This window comes from Microcaecilia unicolor, chromosome 9 (assembly GCF_901765095.1).
Source record: "Microcaecilia unicolor chromosome 9, aMicUni1.1, whole genome shotgun sequence".
In the NCBI taxonomy this organism is placed as follows: Eukaryota; Metazoa; Chordata; class Amphibia; order Gymnophiona; family Siphonopidae; genus Microcaecilia; species Microcaecilia unicolor.
Window position 1 is genome coordinate 170,917,779 of NC_044039.1, and position 16,050 is coordinate 170,933,828.

Here is a 16,050-nt window from a genome sequence, read left to right on the forward strand (position 1 = left end):
CTTCTGAACAGGTGGCGGTAAGGGCTCAGGCAGTAAATAGCCTTATGCTAATTTTAATATTAGCATATGGCCATTTACTGGCCCATTTAAAAAAAAAAAGGCTTTTTCCTGATGCAGTAAAAAATATACCAGCACACGCCATTTTCACACACCAAAATTAGCGCAGGCCACTTTCTTACCGCAGCTTTGTATAAGGGCCCCTTATAGAATTACTCTCCACATGTCAAAGCCACTGTATTAACTTTTAGTCCGTGCTGATTCATATGTTACCTGTTTAGCACTGCTCAGTAAAAAGGACTCAAAGATAAGCATTAATGTTTTGCAAGACCTCACTTCTTAGATTAAAATTACTTAGTAAATGTCAACAGCATATCCCTTGTTGTTTCATGTCATTGGCAAACAAAAATGAGCAGATAAAAACACTAATGTTTGTGGGGTTTTTTCATGTGCTGTCGATAGCGCACACTCTTTTGAAAAAGTATGCAATCTTTTGAAGTAGTGACCTCTTTTGGAAGAGTGCACAGTCTTAATGACGTTGCTCACATGCCAACAGAATGGGGAAAAAAAGCCCCTGACAAAATGAACATTCCTGGGACCCACACGAAAGAAAACGTTTTTTCTGACTACACACCCCTAGATTAAATATCACTATTTCATTGTTTTAATCCAGACAGCTTGTACAGTGTTCATAGGGCAGCCTTGTAAACGTTTTTCAATTATGTCTATAAAGACAGGATAATACAATCAAATATACATTAATAATTGTTTTAAATAATATATTTGAACCTCACTGTATATTATTGAAGCATATTGAGAGAAAAGCATAGATTTTGCATTAGAATTGATTACTGTTATTTTTTTCTGCTAGAAGTGTATCTACTGAAGTTACTCAGTATGTTTCTTGCAAGATGACATTTTATCAAAGATAATACTAACCTAAATCGATGAAGAATGGTTTGCTATTCACTTAGCAAACTGTGGTTTGAACAAAATGTTACTTTCTGCTTACATGTTTGATAAGTGGTTTTCGTCTTGCTATCATTTGCTGACACTGACACTAGTACTTCCACCACCCAGAAACCACAGAGATCGGCAACTGCTGTTTTAACTTTGCAACTTGTCATATGGGTAAAAATAAACACAGCTTGAGTTGCTGTTATTATGAGGAAATATGCTTGTGTTTACTTGGAGAATGTTTTTATTATTTTGGTGGGGATCCATTAAAACAAGGAAGCAAGTTAATTGCAGTTAACTCTAGGATTAATGCATTAGGGGCCCTTTTGTACACTTTTACTAAGCCACGTAGGCGCCTACACATGCCCCACACGCGTCAATTTGGAACTACTGCCCAGCTACCACGTGGCCCGGGCGGTAATTTCATTTTTTATGCATGCCCACTACGCGCCCCAGAAAATTTCTGCTGTGTGGTGCTAACCAGATGGTAATCGGCACTGTATGTGCACGGATGATTACCGTGCGCGCGAGAGAGACCTTACCACTAAGTCAGTGGGTGGTGGTAAGGTCTTGAGCCCAAAGTGGATGTGTGCCAATTTTCATTTTGCCGCACGCCAATTTTCAGCTCCCCCCCCAAAAAGGCCTTTTTTGCAAACATGCTGAAAAATGGACCTGTGCACCTCCAATTCACACATCTACAACAGCGCAGGCCATTTTTCAGCACAACTTAGTAAAAGGACCCCTTAATTATTAATTGTGATGAAAAAAATTAATCATGTAGCACCACCTGTCTTCTCCAAACATCTCTTCTGCTCCCTTCCACTCCCAACTCCTGTCCTTGGCACAATCTGGCATCTTCACACCTCCCACTCTCGATTCAACATTACCCCCACACACACACCAGTCTGCCTTAAAGGTGGTCTTCTGTTGGACCCTGGCCGTGGCATCATTGTATATGCACTGCCTGTGGCCTGGTCTGAAGCTTTCCCTCACTCATGCAGAAACAGGAAGTGATGTCAGAGAAGGTGTGATGGGCCAGTGGGAGGGGCCGCTGGTGGAAGCTGTGGCCAAGGCAGTGAGCTACAGCAGCCACAACAGGAGCTTGGTGCTGCTCACCACCAAGTTTGTGTCACTGCTTATCAATTCCACTGTTCCACGGGACTAGCTGGAAGATAATAGCGCCTCTCAAGGCCGAGTAATGATGTCACCCACTGATGAAAAGGTATATATGAGGCTACCTGTCAGAAGGTCTTCCAAATCAAGCACAAGTCCTACCCTAAGGCAGCAGCAATCCCATTCTTCCGCAGCACTAGCTGGAAGATATAGCACGTCTCAAGCCAGAGTGATGACATCATCCGCCAAGGAAAGGTGTCCACGGGGCTGCCTGTCAGAAGGTCGTCCAGATCAAGCACGAGTCCTACCCTAAGACAGTAGCAATCCCCCTCTTTATGCTTTTTTTTAATCCAACTGCTGGTCCTGCACAGAAAGGCACTCATGCATGCCCAATGCTGGGCAGCATCCATGCCAGGGCTTCATTGGGGGATGCCACCCACATGTGTGCATACTTGTCCTGTTGTCTTCAGAGAACACCTGCTGCAGGTGAGTAACTTTGCTTTATTTTATGTCACAGCTCAGTTGCTGTTATTCTGAATTGGATTTCCTACTGACTTACAGCTCACAGTACATAATTTATTCAAGGGATCAGAGCATAGAATCATATAAATATTTTATTTACAAAGACTATTATAGATTAGTTCATTTCATTTCATTTTATTAAGATTTATATGCCATACTATCTCACAATCATGTATATACAAAGCAGTGTACTATATACATACACAGTTACATCATAAACAAACAAAACCCATTCCAACTAAAACCTATAAAAACTCTAAATTTAAAATAATGAATATACCTAAGTTATCACAGCCACATTAATCGCCAACCAGTTAAATCTCCGTTTCAAATAGGGACACTAGAGCTCCTTTCCAACCCAATGGAAGCTGGAAAGAATAATACAAATGGGGTTTTTGGAATATATGTCTGGTAGTAAAATAACTTCTGACAATTTAACGGAATGGGATGAATCTTGGCATATGGGGAAAACTTCTGAAAAGACACAGTTTGAAAATAGGACAAATCTATCTGGGGTTCCAGAGAAATAACTCCCCCCTACCCCCCCCCCCCCCCAAAAAAAAAAGACCCAGTGCATTTCTGTGGGAAAGCAGTTCCAGCTTCTGCAACACAGAAACTTATAGTGAAACATAACAGGGATAAACCCCAAAAGTGATCCACTTCAACATCTCCTTATCTCCCTAGACTGCCTCACCCCCCCCCCCAAAAAAATACAATTGTCCCAACCCTCAAAAATACACCCCCTTTGAGTATCTCAACCAAGGAGATTAGATTGAGAAGAGGAGACAGTACGTGGCTATCTAGCCTAGCATATTGGTTAAAGCCAGTAGGAGGAGTCACAAGTATACCCCAAACAATAGCAAATGCTATTGAATGCAATAGTAAAAGATTGTTAGAAATAATGGGACTGCCTATGCATGGTCCATCTGTAAAAAGTCAAAAGGGTATATGCCTGAATTGTACCTCTTTTGTTTTTTTTTGTCAGCATGGTTTTAAGAAAAAATATCTATTGTGACCATTGCTTCACTTGGTCTGCCATCTTTATTTTTCACGCATATTCCTTCCTCTGTGCTGCACTACGTGTCCCTCTGGATATTTAATAAATGTGAATTACTTAGGGCCCCTTTTACTAAGCCACGTAGGTGCCTATGTGCGCCTAACGCATGCCAAAATGGATTTACTGACCGACTACCGCGTGGCTCTTGCGGTAATTTCATTTTTGGTGTGCGTCCGAAAAATATTTTTTATTTTCTGGTGCATGCAGCATCTGACGCGCGAAGGTCATTACCGTACAAATTTTTACCGCTAGGTCTATGGCTAACGGTAAGGTCTGAAACCCAAAATAGACGCACAGCAATTTTGATTTTGCCGCATGTCCATTTTTTTTTTGGGGGGGGGGGGGGGGGGAAGAGGCCTTTTTTACAGGTGTGCTGAAAAATGATTTTGCAAGTGCCAAAAACCCGCACCTACACTACCGCAAGCCATTTTTCAGCGCGCTTTTGTAAAAGGACCCCTTAAAGGGCTAGATTCTATATATGGTGCCTAAAAATCTGCAAGGCAAAAAATCCCGCCTAGGCTTAGTCTCTAAAGTACGCCTACATTTTATAGAATAGGCTTAAATTTTCACGCGATATATCCAAGCGCTGGTCCATGTGACTAAATTTAGTTATGGTCAGTTACACCAACTAAAATCTGGTGTAAATCCAGACACCTAAATTAGACATGGAGCAGGTGTATTCTATAACAACGCATATAGACCTTAGGAATGCCCATGACCTGCCCATTCCACACCCATAACTATGCCCACTTTTCAACTATGCGACTTAGAATTTATGCGCACCACATTACAGAATACACTTAGATAACAGTGTGTGTAAACTCTAATGCCAATTAGTGCTGATAATTGCTTATTAACATCCAATTATCAGTACTGATTAGCTTGTTAAGTTATGCGCATTGTTATGGAATACTCTTTGATTTCCACTCGGAAATCTCGACGTGATATTTAGAATCAGGAGGAAAGTACATAGCGCTCTCTAACATATATTGACTTTCCTTAAATTAAAAGATGATGTACATAGCTGTCTTTAAAATGAAAAGCATGAGTGTTTATATTTATCTTGGTATGTGGCTCAGTGGGATGCAGAGGAAGGTAGACATTGTGACTCATTTTGGTTGTTAAAGGAGTTCTCCCAGCAGCATAACAATGAGGTTTCCATGACAATGTTTTGTGCTAAAGGTTGCAAGAGAGCTGTATTTAACATTATTATCAGTTACTTTATTATAGGTCAGTATGCTGTCTGTGTGGCTGTATTAAATCACTCCATATAGAAGAAGTTATTTTGATCAGTATATTTTTCTTCTGCATACTAATGCAAGAAGAAAGCTACGTAAGTTGAAATATGTTAATAAATGGCTGGCAAGTATATTCAGACCAAGATTGCTTTTATCTGTGCAAGTATGTTTCTCCAAGGGCAAGTAAAATTAAAAAGTATAGTGAAGAATACATTAAAAAATGTATTAATGTTAAGTTTCCATGTAAATGTATTCTTTTCAGGGTAAGGATTTAGTATTTTGGGATTCATTGCAATTGGAACAATATTTAAGAGGTCATGAGAAATAACTGTTTTGGGTATTGTGAGTACTTAAAATAATGTTGGCGCTAAATTAGACTTTGAGTTTCCTAATTACGTTTTTCTGTATTTGTTTAGCTAATTTTGCCTTTCCCTGACATGGGTTCATGTTTTCTTTTTGATTTAAATGCTGTATTTTGATTTCATTTCCTACACATTGTTTGAAATTGTGCGTATAAAAATTATTAAATAAAATTAAAAAATAATAAAAATTTACTTATGGTAAGTGAAAATAAAAAGGTTATTGTTTAATACAATGATTCCCAAACCTGGTCCTGGAGGCATCCCAGCCAGTCAGATTTTTAGGATATCCACAATGAATATTCATGAGAGAGATTTGTATTCACTGGCTCCACTGCATGCAAATCTCTCATATAAATATTCATTGTGGATATCCTTGTGTACCTCTAGGACCAGGTTTGGGAACCACTGGCTTAATATAATACTTATTTAGTAAAAAGTAAAGGGGCCCTTTTACAAAGGCACTTAGGTGCCTCGCACGCCCAACGTGCGTCAAATTGGCACTACCAGTTGGCTACTACGTACCTCGGGTGGTAATTCCATTTTTTACATGCGCCCAAAACACGCGGTAATTCCATTTTTGGCACATGCCCAAAATACGTGGTAGTTCTACTGTGCATTAATCCATGCTTCACCATTGCCTCTTCTCCGTCATTGGTTACCTGTTGAATATAGAATAAAATTCAAAATTTTGGCCCTCACACCCAAAGCTTTGCACACTGGTAATCCAACTTATTTAGCCTCTCTTACCATTCCCTGTGCCCCGATAGGCTTCCTTCATTTGATGAATGATTTGGGGTTGGTGCTCCCTGGTCCCTCTAGAGCAAGCTGGGAATCAACTAGACATAGTGCCTTCTTTTTTTTTTTTTCTAGCACATAAGTACATAAGCATTGCCATGCTGGGACAGACCAAGGGTCCATCGAGCCCAGCACCGTGTCACCGACAGCGGCCAAAAGAACAAGCAATTTGTCCCGCCCATCCTAGAAATACTGTATTATTCCCGCGTCCATTCAGTAACATTCTATGGCTTTTTCCTCCAGGAAGCCATCCAACCAATTTGTGCGGAACCATCTTATGATCTATTTAGATGAGCTCTTAAAACATTTCTGTTTCAGAGCGCTTTTCAAAGCTAAGTGTTGTTCAGTAGAGCACGGGGTTCCTGTCCCAGAGTCTCAAAAACCCCAGGATGAAATATTTAGCGTGTCATTCCTATCGATTTTCTGGAGTTCTTTTATTTTTCTAGATTTATAAATTGTAAACCCGCTTGACATGCATTCCATATTAGACGGCATATCAAACCTAAATAAAAAATAAACGATGTTAACGTATGACCTGTAATAAAAAAAAAATAATGGGAACATCCCTTGCTGATGTAGAGTTAGTTTTGGGCTTGCCATGCCTTACGGTTTTGTGTTAAGCCCAAGACTTTATGCCCTTTCATAGAAAGACCCATATAGTCAAGCAATTCATTTATATGAAAAAAATTCATGAGCTTTCGCCTTCATTCTGTTACCTGGATAAACATCTGTTATCTGAAACATATGAGGGAACTTCCATTATGCAGTGTGACTGTCTACTTTCTGTAATATACAGTATATGACCCCCAACTTGTTCAAATATTAAGTGTATCGAGATGGTATAAAAACATAGGGGCCCTTTTACAAAGGAGCGTAGGTGCCTACACAGATCCAACAGGCGTGAAATTGGCACTAGCGCCTGGCTACCACGTACCACGGACAGTAATTCCATTTTTGACGTGTGCCCTAAACACGCGGTAAAAAATATTTTTTATTTTCTACCGCGTGGTGCTTACCCGGCGGTAATCAACAGTTTACGCGCGCTGGCTGCTTACTGCCCGGTTAGCACGTGAGACCTTACTGCTAAGTCAATGGGTGGCGGTAAGGTCTCAGGCCAAAAATAGCTGGTTTTCATTTTGCCGCACGTCCATTTTCCGGCACAAAAATGCCTTTTTTCCAGGCGCACTGAGGAAACGGACCTGTGCGCGTCCTAAACACGCACCTATATCAACGTAGGCTGCTGGCGACCTGGATTGAAGAAGGCAGTGGTGCAGGGAGCTGAAAGGCAGTAGGAGAGAGCAGACCAAGGTGGTTAGATTGAGAACAGGAGATGGCATGATGGCTTAAGCAGGGAGCAGGTGGGAGATGCTAAGGCCGCCGCGGGGGTCCCTGGAAGCACAAGGCCCTGTGCGACCACCCTTGTCGCCCTGCCTAAGATCAGCCCTGCATAGACATGGGTACCCCACCCTGAGGTGCAGAAGAGAAGGAAAGGGGAAAGCCAGGTGTAGGGCCTGTTTCCTTAAGAAGAAGGAAAGAAGAGGGGTTTTAAGTCTGATCCATAATGGAACACCGAGCCACAAAGGGGTAAATATTCTGCCAGTGGCAATCAGTGGTTTTTTTTGGCTACTATCGGTGTTATGCCTTGATATTAAATGCCAGGCCATGTCCAGGCACTGGCATTGACTATCTGGGAATGTGCAGGTGGCTATCACTTACCCAGTTAAGTGTGATATTTAGCACTTAACTGCATAGGACTTTTTTTTCAAGATTTTTTTATTGGTTTTAGTACAATGTAAATAGTACATAACATTAACCAAAAGAAATAAAAAGATGCATTATGGAGATATATAATAGATTATAGTGTGCCAAGGAATTATACAATTACTAGTAAAAAAAGGCCCGTTTCTGTTAGAAATGAAACGGGCGCTAGCAAGGTTTTCCTTGGAGTGTATGTTTCAGAAAGAGCGTGTGTGAGAGATGCAGCGTGTGTGTCAGAGAGAGAATGTGAAAGAGAGAGAGACAGAGTGTATGTGTTTGTGCGAGAGAGAGTGTGTGAGAGACAGTGTTTGTGTTTCTGTGTGACACTGTGTGAGAGAGAGGGACAAAGACAGTGAGTGTGTGAGTGAGAGTGTATGTGGCAGACAGAGAATGAGTGACTGCGTGTGTGGTATGAGGAACCCCCTCACCCCCTCCCTCTCCCCTGCCCCCTTGCAGCCAGGCATGTGCAGCGACCCTTCTCTCCCCGTGTTCCCCCTGCAGCCACCCATGTCCAGCATCCCCCTGCAGCCACCCATGCCCATCAACCCTCCTCTCCCCCTGCTGCGTCCTTCCTGTCTCCCCTGCTCCCCCTGCAGCCACCCATGTGGTCTCAGGCCCCCCCTCAGCATCCCTCCTATCCCCCTGCAGGCACGCATGTGCAGCGTCCCTCCTCTCTCCCCTGTCCCCCCTGCAGCCAGCCATGTCCAGCGACCCTTCTGTCCCCCTGCCCCCCCCTGCAGCTACCCATGTCCAGCGACCCTCCTCTCCTGTGCAGCCACCCATGTCTGAGGACACTCCTCTCCTTTTTCCCTGTTCCTCCCCTGTGGCCAGCCATGTCCATCGACCCACCTGTCCCCCCTGATGACCACCAACCCTTCTGTCTCCCTGCCCGCCCTGCAGTGTCCGTCCTGTATCCCCTGTCCCCCTTGCAGGCACCCATGTGGTGTGTGGAGCCCCATCCCTATCTCCTTGTTCCCTGCCCCCCCTGCAGCCACCCATGTGCAGCAACCCTCCCCTCCCCCTGCTTCCTTCCAGCCACCCATGTCCAGCGAGACCCCCCTTCCCCCCCAGCCGGCGCAGCACCCAAAGAAAGCCCCTTGTCTCCCCCCTTCGCACATCACCCGACCCCCCACCATGTCACATCACCAAGCCCCTCCCCCCCTCATCAACCCCCTCACCACCCGCAACCGCTAATACAAACTGTGTCTGGCGGCTGCTGCTTCTGCTATTCAGCAGCAGCAGCCCGTACATAAAGAAAACCAAAAAAAAAAAAAATCCTCCTAAAACGCACCTCCGTAGAGAACCATCTCACATTGGCTGAAGTCTCAGCATGCGCTCCTCCTCTCCCCTCTGACGTCTCGGCGTTTCTCCGGGGTCTTCCGGCAGGGGCACTGACGTTGAGGGGAGAGGAGGAGCGGCTGCAGAGATGTCAGCCAATGTGAGATGGTTCTCTACGGAGGTGCGTTTTAGGAGGTTGTTTTTTTGTTTGTTTTCTTTATTTACGGGCTGCTGCTGCTGAATAGAAGCAGCAGCAGCCGCCGGACAGAGTTTGTATTAGCGGTCGCGGGTGGTGAGGCGGTCGATGTGGGGGGGAGGGGCTTGGTGAAGCGGCAGGGGAGGGGTTGTGTGATGCGGCGAGGAGGGAAGGGGGGTAGGGGCTTTCTGATGCCCCGTTGCACGGGTTGTTGTGGCGATGCGGCGGGGGGGCACTTAGAGGTGCACCGTCGAGGCTGTTTGTGTGTTTGTGTGTTTGTGTTTGTGTGTGTGTGTTTATGTGTGTGTGTGTGTTTGTGTGCGTGTGTGTGTTTGTGTGTGTGTTTGCGTTTGTGTGTGTGTGTATTTATGTGTGTGTGTTTATGTGTGTGTGTGTGTGTATGTGTTTGTGTGTTTATGTGTGTGGGGGTTGCGGGTGGCTTTTGTGGTCGTGTGGTTGGGGAGTTTGCCAGCAGTCTGTAGCGATTCCTAGGCAGGGGGAGGAGTACGGAAACACTCCCCCTGCCTGGGTCGTTGTTTGTTGGAGGGGGTTGCCAGTTGGTAGGGGTGCCTTTATGGATCCCTTTACTCTCTGTGTTCCGCCCTTGAGGGCGGGGCAGAGAGACATGGTGAGTTGGATGGCTTCACCACCATGAACTTACAAACTGTTTAGGGATTTTGCAGATGGCTTCAGCAGGTTGTCTTCGGAATGTTGAGGTAGCGTTTTATGTACAGATGGGGCGTGGCTGAGGGCGGGTCTATGAGTGAGGGTGACTGGTCCTAGCCTATGAAGACTACAGGATTTTTGTGCTTCTCTGCCTTGGAGTGAGCTTCTCTGCCTTGGAGTGAGCTTCAGAATGTTCAAGGTGGGATTTATTAATATAGATAGTTATAATAATAATCTAAGATAAGTAGTTATCATTTATGTAGTTTCATTTGTAATGGAATCAAGATAGGAAGCAATTGGAGACCATACAGTATTTGTTTTAATTATTGATCCTGTGAAAGTGGCGGAAGCCAATTCTAGCTTGTGGTACATTAGAACAGATTGCCACCAGAAATGTTCATTTAACATTGAAGAGGTTTTCCAATTATTTAGAATCATACGTTGTGCTATAGTAACTAATATGTCAAACAATTTGTAGTTATTGGGAGAGAATGTGAATTCTGGAGAACAGGATTTCAAAATTATTAATGAGGAAGTTAGTGGAATATCTGAATCAAATATTTTATGCTTTATTTTATTTATTTATTGCATTTGTAACCCACATTATCCCACCTTTTTGCAGGCTCAATGTGGCTTACAGAGTGCTATTATGATATAGTCATTACATGATCTTAAATACAGTCGGTAATAAGCTGAAGGTAGATGAGGATTTAAATGGAAAGGTGATAGGTAAGGTTGTGTGAGAGGTGTTTTTGAAGCACTTGGGTGGTTTAGGAGTGATTAGTTTCATTAGGATTTCTTTTGAAGGCTTTGTTGAAGAGATGTGTCTTCAAAGATTTGCGAAAGCTGGTTAAGTTGTCCATGGTTTTCAGGGCCATGGGTAGTGCATTCCATATCTGTGTGCTTTTGTACGCAAAGGTAATAGCATATGCCTGTTTGTATTTAATTCCTTTACAGCTGGGGAAGTTCAAATGGAGGAATTTGCGGGCTGATCTTTTGGTGTTTCTGGGCGGTAAGTCCACTAGGTTTAACATGTAGAGTGGGGCGTCTGCGTGAATGATTTTGTGTACGGTCGTGCAGATCTTGAACTCAATTCGTTCCTTGAGCGGGAGCCAGTGTAGTTTCTCTCTTAGGGGCTTCGCACTTTCGTATTTAGTTTTTCCAAAAATGAGTCGGGCTGTGGTGTTCTGGGCTGTTTGGAGTTTTTTAATGGTCTGTTCTTTACAACCTGCGTACAGAGCGTTGCAGTAGTCCAGGTGACTTATCACTAGTGACTGTACTAGGGTGCAGAAGATGTTTCTTGGGAAAAAAGGTTTTATTCTTTTGAGTTTCCACATCGAGTAGAACATTTTTTTCGTTGTATTCTTCACATGGGTGTCAAGTGTGAGGTTTTGGTCAATAGTGACTCCAAGAATTTTCAGATTTTCTGAAATGGGAAGTGTGCAGTATGGTGTGGTTATGTTGGGGTAGTTGTTTGTATTATATTGGGAAGTGAGAACTAGACATTGAGTTTTTTCTGCGTTAAGTTTTAACTGGAATGAGTCTGCCCAGGAGTGCATGATTTGTTTTTATGCTGTCCTATTTGTCCGGTTAACTTATGCAGTTAACTACTGAATATTGGCATTTAACCATATAAGTACCAGCTGTTCAGCCTGCCCACCCACCCACAAAATCTCAAGCTGTGGGTTTGGCAATTAACACAAGCCTTTCCTGCCTAGTTAAATTGCTTTGAATATCAACCCCAGTGTGCTTTAAGGAGGACAAAGTGAAGCTCTTTTCCTGTTCTCAAGGAAGACTAGGAAGAATAAACTTCTGTTAGTCTACTTTCCTAATGGGGAAAGCAGTGGAGCTATGAGCATAAGAAACCTTAGGATGGTAGGAGCTAGGGCCCGATCTCTAGACATGATCCTGACCTGCCTAGCTGAGTATGTGGAGTTGTGAGAGTGGAGTCCCAGAGAAGGGATTGTGCTAAAGAAATGAGTGGTTACAGAGCCCAAGAGATGACAGTTCGTGGAGAGACACAGTTTCAGCAGAGCAGAGGGGTGATTTAATTTTCTTGCAAGAAAATTGCATTACTGCTGTTGTAGAAAGAGGAGTTTGGGACTATTAGAAGTCTGTATGGTTTAAAGGCACTTAGGGGTCATTTTACTAAGGTGCGCTGAAAAATGGCTTGCGGTAGTGTTGGTGTGGGTTTTGGCCGCGTGCCGATCCATTTTTCAATGCGCCTGTAAAAAATGACTTTTTAAAATTTTTGCCAAAAATTGACGTGCAGCAAAATCAAAATTGCCGCACGTCCATTTTGGGTCTGCGACCTTTACCGTCAGCCATTGACCTAGTGGTAAAGTTTCACGCGGTAACTGGGCGGTGTATATTCCTTCCTATGTTAGGCCTAGTACTAAGGGCTAACTACTGCTACTGAGGCCTGTACTTTGCTTACTTTGGTTCTCACAACTTGGCCTAAGAAGTTAGCATCTTTGCAACATACAGTGCTTTTCTCAGGAGCTGAGATCATGCCTTTCATATAAGGTAGCCTAGGCAGTTGCTGACAGGCTGAGGACACAGTGTGAGCCTAAGATGTCCAGAATGTTTCATTTGAGGAGACAGAGAGAGGACACAAGGGTATTGTTCTGGCTATGCATGCAGAACTGGTAGCTAATTAGCCAATGGCCACTGACTGTTCACGTGGACACACATCAGGAGAGAGTAATATAATACAGGAATATCCATATATGGTACAGGCTAGTTTCTGATTTCTAGTTTAGGGGAAATCACATGATTTATGAGAAATGTAATTTGCAACAGGATATATGTGATGTCCAGGAGGTGTTAGCTGAGCAGTCCCTTGTCTTTCAGGATGCGCATTGCTGACTGACAACCTGCTCCAGGGAAGAGAACTATTGTTTTTATTTTTGGCTCTGTGAGATACTAATAAAGGTAATTTACTGGCTGCACCTAACGGAGTCTAAGTTCTCTTTCTTATTTTTTTAGCTGTTGGGGCTGTAGTGCTTTCCCTCCCTGTGGGGGCTAAGGGACGGAAAACAGAGCGGTCATGACCTACGCATGTCAAATGCCACTTGGCACGTGTCCGATACGCGCGTCCGAAAATAAAAATTATTTTTCATTCACACATATCGGACGTGTGCCAAAAATGAAATACCGCAAGAGCCACGCGATAGTCGGGCGGTAACTCCATTTTGGTACGCATTGGGCGCGCATAGACTAAGCATCTTAGTAAAAGGGCTCCTTATAAAGGAGCAGAAGTCTGAGAAAGGTGCTTAGAAGCACACCATAGAGGAGACCAAGAACTGTAAATACAGTGAGCACATTTCATTCTGTTTGCCAGTACATTTCCTTGTTTTCTGGACTCTCTGCCTTCTTTTCATACCAGTACTTTTGTATTTTTGTGCATTTGCATCTAGGGAGGGCCAAGTAAATGGGTATGTTATTTTAACCCTGATTTTCCTCTCTCAGTTTCCTTTGTGGCTTCATAGTGCCTGTCTCAAAATTGTATACAGGTTACACACAAGGTCAGCAGGAACCCTTTATACGTGTTCTGTGTGCCTGGAGAGAAGTTCATTGTACAGCCACAGACACCACTGATTTGTTGTGGTCATCCTCAGCCCCACCACGTTAGGGGAATGGTATAAGGTATCCTACTATAGCTGAATTTTGTATATAATTGCAGAACACAACTATTTAAAATACCAGTCTGTGTAATGACTTGTGAAGCTGATAATTTGTACAGATAATTAGCTTTAGCTTTATTTTTAGTGAGACTTAAAAAAAAATTTAGACTGATGCATCTGAAATACAGAACTTGTTCATAATTTTAGCATGTGTTTTAACCTATGGATTTGCTTTGAAAAATTCTTCATTGGGAATTAAACCAGGTTTGTATCTTAGAATTCTAGTGGTGATAGTATGCATTCAGTTTAAGTGTATTTAAGCAATCGCTATTTGTTTGATGTGTGCTGGATTACTGTAATACTGTGCCAGAGAAGAGAAAAAATGGCACATGAACCCTCTATATTTTCCCCTCAAAATATAAATGCAGCAGTTAAATGGAATGTTAATGTTTGGTGTATCTATTTGACTTCATAAAGATTTGCATATACAAGATCAGCACACAGATCCTCAAGCTAGATGGCTCATTATTAAAATAAAACTGTATAATGAAGAACTGATACTGATTAATTCCTAGGCTCCAAATGTGGAGACTCCAGAATTTTTTATGACTATATTTCAAAACCTGTCTGACTTTAGACCTCTTTTGGTTCTTATTGCTGAAGATGTTCCACTTGACATTTGGTCAATCTACTAGTGTCTTACTCTCTTTGATGGAGCAATATCACTTATTGGAACCGTAAAGAATAAAAATCCAGATTCCAGAGCATACACCTTTTTTTTTCCTCCTCTCATCATAGTTTTTTCAAGGATTGATTTCTTTTTATTATGTTCTCATTTACAGCATGTATCAGAAACAAAAACTAATGCCATTATCATTTCTGATCATGCACCAGTTATATTATTGCTTAATAGGAATTCATCTAACCCCCATCTAACCCCCATCGATCAAGTCTCCTAGCTGATGATAAAAGTAAATCCTGTCTCCATAGGTTAATAAAGGAGTTTTTTGCAATGTAATTGTACTTTAGATACAGACCCTGTTATGATTCGAGAAGCATTTAAACCTTCATTGAAGGGAGAAATAATTTCCATTAATGCCTATAAAAATAAGGAGCAGAATGAAGATTTAGAACAAAAATATCAAGAAGTTAATGATAAATCACTTCTTAATTCCCTTTGGGGCTCATTTTCAAAGCATTTAGACTTAAAGTACCATAGTAACCTATGAAGCTTTGTAAGTCAAAGGGCCTCTTTTATCAAGCTGTTCTACCAGTTCCTGCACGACAGTGTAGACGGAGTCCATTCAAGGTGAATAGGCTGTGTCGACATTACCACACTGGAAGCGACTGGCGCAGCTTGATAAAAGAAGGTGTAAGTGCTTTGAAATACACCTCCACATCAATTAAAATACACCTATAATAAAATTATTAGTGAGAAGGCACATCAAGAAGTATTTCTTTATAAAACTAAGCCTTATACTGAAAGTAACAAAAGAAGTAAAATATTGGCAAACTATCTCAAAAGAAAAAGAACTGAAGTCCAAATACCAGCAATTAAACAATTGAACCAAGAAATTATTACTTCTTTGGCTGATATTTCGCAGGCAATGGTCTCCGCGCATCAAATTCCACTTGACGCACATAGCTGCCATGCATCCGAAAAAAAAATATTTTTCAGACGCGTGTAGTGGATGTGCACTAAAATTGAAATTAACGCAAGGGCCACGCAGTAACCGGGCGGTAACTCCAATTCGGCCTGCATAGGTGCCTACGCTGCTTAGTAAAAGAGCCCCTAAGTCAAGTGGGTTTTATGCCTAGTCAGCTTATTATTGACAACTCTTGATTATTTTTCCAGCTATCCAAAGTTGCTAGACAGGCCCCTCATCCTATCATTTCACTACTGCTTGATGCAGAGAAGGCCTTTGATAGGGTAGAGTGGGCCTACCTTTCATATCTTAGAATGGTTTGGTGCTCACCCTTCTTTTATTAATAAAATAAAAATTATGTATACAAAGCCCTCAGCTTGTGTTTTGACAAATAACTACCTATCTGATCCTATTTTATTACAAAGAGGAACACGTCAGGGTTGCACACTTTCTCCTTAAAAAAAAAAATTTAGTTCTTGAGCCACTTCTTTTATTGCTATTCAATCTGTTCGTTCTAACCCTCAAATTACAGACATCTGTTATAAAGATGCACCGAGTTTAAAGTCACCGCATATGCTGGCGATGTTTTATTTTATATATCCAATCCATCTCTTTCTCTACCCTCTCTTTTTAAGTTGATGAGCATCTTTTTGAGCTTCTCTGGCTATAAGGTTAAGCAACAAAAAACTGAAACCCTCTCTTTAAATAATTATTCCCATTCTGATTTAATTCATCCATGTGGCCTAATTTGGTCAACCTCAAAAATTAAATATCTGGGAATTGATTGTATATACCAAACTCATAGCCACTGTCAAATATAATAGTGATTCTGTAATTAA

At 42.2% G+C, this 16,050-nt stretch overlaps 1 protein-coding gene across 1 annotated transcript in view; it reads left to right on the forward strand.

Moving 5' to 3' along the window:
- PELI2 (pellino E3 ubiquitin protein ligase family member 2) overlaps positions 1-16,050 on the forward strand; it is a 193,350-nt gene that overhangs the window by 124,521 nt on the left and 52,779 nt on the right. The gene's annotated exons all lie outside the window — the stretch shown is intronic.